The sequence below is a fragment of the Aotus nancymaae genome, unplaced genomic scaffold (assembly GCF_030222135.1).
Source record: "Aotus nancymaae isolate 86718 unplaced genomic scaffold, 86718_ANA_hifiasm-v0.15.2.pri h1tg000008l, whole genome shotgun sequence".
In the NCBI taxonomy this organism is placed as follows: Eukaryota; Metazoa; Chordata; class Mammalia; order Primates; family Aotidae; genus Aotus; species Aotus nancymaae.
This window is the reverse complement of record NW_026988419.1, coordinates 25,579,077-25,586,942: the sequence shown is the minus strand read 5'-3', so window position 1 is coordinate 25,586,942 and position 7,866 is coordinate 25,579,077.

Here is a 7,866-nt window from a genome sequence, read left to right as displayed (position 1 = left end):
ACGCCACACGCCTGGCAATTTTTTGTGTTTTAGTAGAGATGGGGTTTCACCATGTTGGCCAGGCTGGTCTCGAATTCCTGACCTGAGGTGATCTGCCTGCCTTGGCCTCCCAAGGTGCTGGGATTACATGCATGAGCCACCGTAGATAGATAAACTACTTTTATCTATTACATAGATAAAATACTTTTTTTCTAACAAAATAGAAAGCTTTTTAGTGTTTTTATCTTTTCTTAAACACATGGTGACATATTAAAGTATGTTGAATAATTTGTTGTATAACTTTACCCCCCACCCCATCATAACAGTGTTCTCAGGAGGTTTACTTTAACATGCTTTTAAGCACTCTCACCCCATAATTGTTTTCACAATCGTTAAATACATTTTCTGACATAATTTATCAATTTGTGTGCTAAAATCTGTTTTCTGTGTACAAATGTGTCTGAGTCACTTTTCCTCTTGCCACTTTCAAGAAGACCTGCTACAAAGTATTATTCAAAATATATAACAATCAGGACCCTATAATCAAACTGAGCTGACCAATCAGCATGCTCTCTTCCTGTAGGGGGTAGAATTCAAGCAATTCTCTTGCCTCAGCCTCCTGAATAGCTGGGACTACAGGCATGCACCACCATGCTCAGCTAATTTTTGTATTTTTAGTAGAGATGGGGTTTCACCATGTTGGCCAAGCTGGTTTGGAACTCCTGACCTCATGATCTGCCCACCTCAGCCTCCCAAAGTGCTGGGATTACAGGCATGAGCCACTGTTCTGGACCAGTATTTTTTTTTTTTTTTAAGATATCTACTCTTCTAGCATGGAATATTGTCTGGAATGGGATGGTTTAAATATTACGATGGTGTAGTTTAAAATATAAAATAGGATTTGGAACCTTATCGTGATAAATTTCGGTATATGATATATGTGGTTGTCTCCCTCTGCAAAGTAAGGAACCCTTTTAAAGCATGGAGAAGATATTTTTTGGTATGAAAGGGTGACAAGCCTTTAAATCTTTCAGGGATACATATAAGCATAAGGATTTAGCCTCTATGGGGAAGGTGTATGCAGCACTCAAAGTTGCTAGCATCAACTTCCCTAACTTTCAGTCAGGGTTCTCACTGCATTTGGCATAGCTCTGAGGAGACAGGAGAGTTTCTGACAGCATAGCGCACTACCTTCTGACACGTGGAGCTAACCTGCCAAAAATGACAATCAGAGATTCAATAAGAAATTTTGGTCATTAAATCAATTTTATATTATTACTTTTTTTTTTTCTTTTCTGTTACCCAAGCTGGAGTGCAGTGGCCTGATCTCAACTCACTGCAACCTCCATCTCCCAGGTTCAAGCAATTCTCCTGTCTCCGCCTCCCAAGTAGCTGGGATTACAGGTGCGAACCATCACACCCGGCTGTTTTGTTGTTTTTTTTTTTGTTTTTTTAGTAGATACTGGGTTTTACCATGTTGTCCAGGCTGGTCTTGAACTCCTGATCTTGTGATCCACCTGCCTCAGCCTCCCAAAGTGCTGGGATTACAGATGTGAGCCACTGTGCCCCACCTGCCATTACGTTTAATGGAGAAAACTGCAATTACTAATCTTCCATTTATCACAGAACTTCAAAACCATATATTTCTCCTCGACTTCTTTCTCCTTTTGGAGAAGTTATCCAGTCTAGAGTTCATTTTTTCAACTGATTTTTTAATTTTAATGTCAAATTTTAAATTTCTATTTCTCTTTCAGAGCTACCTATTTCTTGTTCTATAATAGATTTTTTTGCTTCCTACTTTCTTGTTCTTTTTTTAAAAAGGGAATATCTTTATCTTTTTAAGTATCATAAGCACATTTATTTTCAATTCCTTATCAAGCAGTTCTATGAAATTAATTATTTATTTAATTTTATTTTTCTGATACAGAGTCTTGTTTTGCAGCCCAGGCTGGAGTGCAGTGGCGTGATCATAGCTTACTGCAGCCTCAATCTCCTGGGCTCAAACCATCCTCCCACTTCAGCCTCCTGAGTAGCTGGGACTGCAGAAGTGAGCCACCACACTAGCTAATTTTTTTTTATTTTTAGGTTAAAGTCAAGGTCATGCTATGTTGCCCAGGCTGGTCTCAAACCCATGACTTCCCAAAATGCTGAAATTACAGGGAAGAGCCACCATGCCAGGCCTACTTTCTTTTTCTTTTTTTGAGACGGAGTTTTGCTCTTGTCACCCAGGCAAGAGTGTAATGGCACGATCTTGACTCACCGCAACCTCAGCCTCCTGGGTTCAAGCGATTCTCTTGTCTCAGACTCCTGAGTAGCTGGGATTACAGGTGCCCGCCTGACTACTTTTTGGTATTTTTAGTAGAGACAGGGTTTCACCATGTTGGCCAGGCTGGTCTCGAACTGCTGACCTCAGGTGATTCACCTGCTTCGGCCTCCTAAAGTACTGGGATTACAGGTGGCCAAGCCTAATTTTATCTAGAGTGAATTCATACTCTTAACTGGGGAGGTGGAATTCATACTCTTTCTTATGTAAAATATTTTAATGTGGTTTTGAATTTTACTTTGCACGAGGCTATTCTGAGCGGAAAGAGCTGTAGTCTTTTATTTATTGTATCTTTCCTGTTTCCTCCATGCTCACTTTTTCCTACCTGACAGTATTGCCTTTACCTCCACAAAGCAGCTGGGACCTCAGTTCAGAAGCAGAAACACAGAAGTCTTTTTGGTATTCCTGCCTTATTTCCTTACGTTGATATTGTAAATATCACAATATTTCCACAATATTTATCACAGTATTGACAATATCAAAGTAAGGCAGGAATACCAAAAACTTAAACCCACATGTCAATTTGAGAAAAATGTATAGGACTATGACATGCATTAATTTGTCATTAAAAAAATCTTCCATTAAAATGTTGTTATTTTTTTCTTCTGATGCATTCACTACATCAGGCTCTGTCCTTGAATTCCTCTTTTCCCAACTTCTGTGCTTCCGTAGCTTTAAGGCATAGGGTATCCAACTTTTTTTCAGGCTCCATCACAAGAGGGAGCCCCATCCCTAGTCCCCATCCTTAAAGCTCTCTGCGTGATGTTGTCTGCTGTTAGTCTTGACTACTCTGTGGGAGCTAAAGCCCTGGACCTGAGAATAGAAGGCAAGTGGGTATATAGCTCCGATTCAGCTCTTCACTGTGTAATTTTTGTTTGTTTCTGTGCCATGGAGGTATTTAAGTTTTTGCATTCGGAACCAACTACATCATTTTTATTTCCCCTTTTTATAAACTTTTTATTGCTACATATTTGGAATGAGGGTAGGGGCTGAAAGTGGGAGAGGGGGAAGAGATTGATCAGAGAATGAGGCTGATGCACCTTTGGGCGGATATCAGTTACGTCCTGCTCATATTCAAGGTGTAAAAGTTTAGGCTGGGTGCAGTGGTTCACGCCTGTAATCCCAGCACTTTTGGAGGCCAAGGTCAGTGAATCACCTTAAGTCAGGAGTTCAAGACCAGCCTGGCCAAAACCCGTCTGGCCATCCAGAGATGGTAAAACTTGTCTCTACTAAGAATACAAAAATTAGCCAGGCATGGTGGCGTGCACCTGTAACTCCAGCTGCTAGGGAGGCTGAGGCAAGAGAATCACTTGAACCTGGGAGATGGAGGTTGCAGTGAGCCAAGATTGATTCAGTCTCAAAAAAAAAAAAAAAAGTTATGTGCATGTTTTATTTGACAAGCTAGTTCATACTTTTTAGTTTGTTTTTTTTTTAATTTATTTACCAATAAAGCAAAGGCAAGCCATTTAGTTTTTATTTCTAATTAGAAAAGCAATAACTTTTTTTGTTGTTTGTCTTTTTTTATTGAGACGGCGTCTTGCTCTGTCGCCCAGACTGGAGTACAGTGGCCGATCTCATCAGGTCACTGCAATCTGTGACTTCTGGGCTTAAGCAATTCTCCTGCCTCAGCCTCCTGTGTAGCTGGGACTACAGGCGCATCACCATGCCTGGCTAATTGTTGTATTTTTAGTAGAGACAGGGCTTCACCATATTGGCCAAGCTGGTCTCGAACTCCTGACCTTGTTTTCCACCCACCTCAACCTCCCAAAGTGCTGGGATTGACTGTGAGCCACTGTGCCCCACCATAATAACTCTTAATTATAGAAAAATTATTAAAATTCAGGAAAGGAGAAATACTAGTTTGGAGAATGGTGAGTGGGATGCTTTATGGATGCCTCCTCTTTGAAGATGTGCCTTGAAAGATGAGGATTTTAGCAGTAGGATTGAGAGGAAAGAAAAGGGTATTTTAAAGCGGGGGGTGGAATCCAGTTTCAGAAATAAAAATATTAGACATGCTTCACAGGATATTGCTGGGTACATGGAGTAAGGATGGATATATAGATAAAGCTGGAAATGATTTGGGATGAGATTTTGCAGAGCTTCAGTGTAAAAGAGTTTGGCATTTATTCTTCAGGAAATGAAAATCCAAGTTCTTGGCCAGGCTCGGTGGTTCACACCTATAATTCCAACACTTTGGGAGGCCGAAGTGTGTGGATCACCTGTGGCCAGGAGTTCAAGACCAGCTTATAGATGGTTCAAGATAGACGGTGAAACCCTATCTCTACGAAAAATACAAAAACAAGCCGGGTGTAGTGGCTGGTGCCTGTAATACCAGCTACTTGGAAGGCTGAGACAGGAGAATTGCAGGAACCCTGGAGGTGCAGGTTGCAGTGAGCTGAGACCCCTTCACTACACTCCAGCCTCAGGGACAGAGTGAGACTCTGTCTCGGAAAAAAAAAAAAAAGAAAAGAAAATCCAAATTCCACATTTGTCCTTTAAAAATTCAACTTCCGGAACACACAAAAAAATTCCTGTAAAGATCTTTTTGTAGCACAGCACAGAAAAGTACAATGTTACATTTGAGAATCACTATTTTGTTCATTTCCTGTGAGACAAGTTGGAATGTAAAATGGGAGGAAAAGCCTTGTATTTTAGTTCCTTCCTGATTCCCCCCCCCCCCGCCCCGCCACTGCCCGAAGGTAGGCGGGGGCTGGGGAGGACCGGAATTACGTATTCATTCTCTGAAATTAAGCACAAGTAAAAATTCACATATATCCCCAACGGTAAAACAGTCCCAGAACCAGTACTTTTAACTATAAACACAGAAAACGTTTTGTATTGCTACAAGAACAAACGTATAATCAAGAAAGATTCTTTGTAATGTTATCTAAAATCTGAAAAGTCTGTAGTTTTGGTTGGTTGCCCAGTAAACTGAAAGGATTGTTTTTTTTTTAATCTTGCGTTTCGTTTTTCTTGGTCTAAGGCCCAATCTATTGCCAGTGGTGAGTCAGAAGGGATGCCTGAAATAGTTCTTGTGAAGTTATCTATGTTCGTGTCTTATCATCCACGGATGGCCAAGACTTTCTCATTCATCTACATATTTCACAAAAGCCTAGCACACTGTTCCCATGTTAAAGGTTTGCTGAATTATATATAAGGATTTCAACTCATCTGTCAAATATGTGAGACAACAAATAGCGTTTTGTGATGTGTCTGCTGATGGGTAGTTAGAATCGTAAGGCCAAAAGTAACCCAAAGTTTCCTTTTCCCTTTTCCTTGACCAGGAAGAATTGTCCAATGAACGCTATTCACTGATGAGGAAAAAGTTCTGCTAAAGATATTTTTTCAAAATATTAAGATAAAAGTAAAAGCATTTATTTTCAGAAAGTGATTGTCATTAGCTAGAAAAATTGAATTACAAGGCTGGTGCGGTGGCTCACACCTGTAATCTCAGCACTTTGGGAGGCCAAGATGCGTGGATCATAAGATCAGGAGTTCAAGACCAGCCTGGCCAACATGGTGAAATCGCGTCTCTACTAAAAGTACAAAAATTAGCCAGGCGTGGTAGCGTGTACCTGTAGTCCCAGCTACTCAGGAGGCTGAGGCGGGAGAATCACTTGAACCTGGGAGGCAGAGGTTGCAGTGGAAAAGAAAACAAAAGAAAAAGAAAAATTGAATTACACATAAAATAGTGGTATCCAACTTATGGGACAACAGAGTAACAGAAACTAGACCCCTCCAGAAACCTGAAAAAATGAACAAAAAATAGATTGGCTAATATAATATATTATACTACACTACATTATATTATACTGTATTATAACATACCATATTGTAATATACTAATGGTGCTCAAACAAAGGAGCCCAGAGATTTTGAAGAATATCATCATGAGGTAGAGCGAGAGAGGTATGAGGGGTCTTCGCACTTATTACTTCTGTCCCTCTCTCCATAGACAGTGGTGGCTGAGAGAAAGGGCAGACACCTCTGTGCTACCAGAGCACTTTCCAGACGTGCTGTTGGTGGCCCTGTCGGAGGCTGTTGGCCATATACCTGAGTATCAAATCAAGACAGCATAAGAAGTTGGACAGGAAAGGTCCAAGGCAAAATGGTTACTAAAGGCCATCACTGACCCTGACCCCAAAAGAAGAAAAGACCCTTTGCTCTTGACATGCTTTTGCAGGAGTGTCTCAGTCTGTTCGGGCTGCTATAACATTGACTGAGTGGCTTATAAACAACAATGATCGGCCAGGTGCAGTGGTTCACGCCTATAATCCCAACACTTTGGGAGGCTGAGGCAGGTGGATCTTTTGAGGTCAGGAGTTCAAAACCAGCCTGGCCCGTGACCAGTGAAATCCCGTCTCTACTAAAAATACAAAAATTAGTTGGGCGTGGTGGTGCATGCCTGTAGTGCCAGCTGTTCCAGAGGCTGAGGCAGGAGAATCGCTTGAACCTAGAAAGCAGAGGTTGCAGTGAGCGGAGATCGCGACATTGCACTCCAGCCTGGGTGACAAGAGTGAAACTCTGTCTCAAAAATAAATAAATAAATAAACAAACAACAACGATGTGTTTCTTCATGGTTCTGGAGGCTGGGAAGTCTTTGATCAAGATGCCAGCCGATGTGGTGTCTGCGGAGGGCCTGCCTTCTGTTTGGTGAGCAGCACCTTCTCTCCTTGTCCACACGTGGTGGAAGGGGAGAGGCAGCCCTCTGAGACCTCTTTCTTAAGGGCACTAATTCCATTCATGAGGGCTTCCTCTCATGACCTAATCACCTCCGGTGGATCCACCTGCTAATACCATCCATCACCTTGAAGATTTGGTTTTTAATATATGAATTTTGGGGAACACAAACATTTCCATCATAGCCAGAAGGTAAATTGGTGTTGCTCTAAACTAAGGGAGCAGAGAGGACTCTGGGAAATGCTCCTCCCTTCCTGGGGCTCCTAGACTTTTAAAATCTTTTCATCATTGCCATATATCTCTCCTCAACAACTCTACAGCCCTGGATTAGAACATAGCATAAGACACGACTTTCAATTTTCTTATAATCTGGTGTAGAGATTCATTCATTCATTCAACATACATGCAACATCTACAATGTGCCATGAATATATGCCAGAAAGGCAGAATATTTGCCAAATAAATGGTGCAGCTACTGTATGCAATGAGATTTGGGAAGCTGTCTCTGCGGGTCGGAGAGCCTGGGAAGGCTTTATCAAAGAACTCATGATTTGAAGTGGGACTTGTAAAATGGGTGGGATTTAGACTGGAGGAGAAGGAGAAGGTAATGCTGGAAGAGCAGAGGTATGAGTAGAGGACCTGAGGGAATTCAAACTGGAAAGGGAGGTTCCGGGCTGGGCACAGTGGCTCACGCCTATAATCCCAGCACTTTGGGAAGCTGAGGTGGGCAAATCACTTGAGGTCAGGAGTTCGAGACCACCTGGCCAACACGGTGAAAAACTGTCTCTACTAAAAATACAAAACTTAGCTGGGCATGGTGGCAGGTGCCTGTAATCCCAGCTACTCAGGAGGCTGAGGCAGGAGAATCACTTGAACTGGGGAGG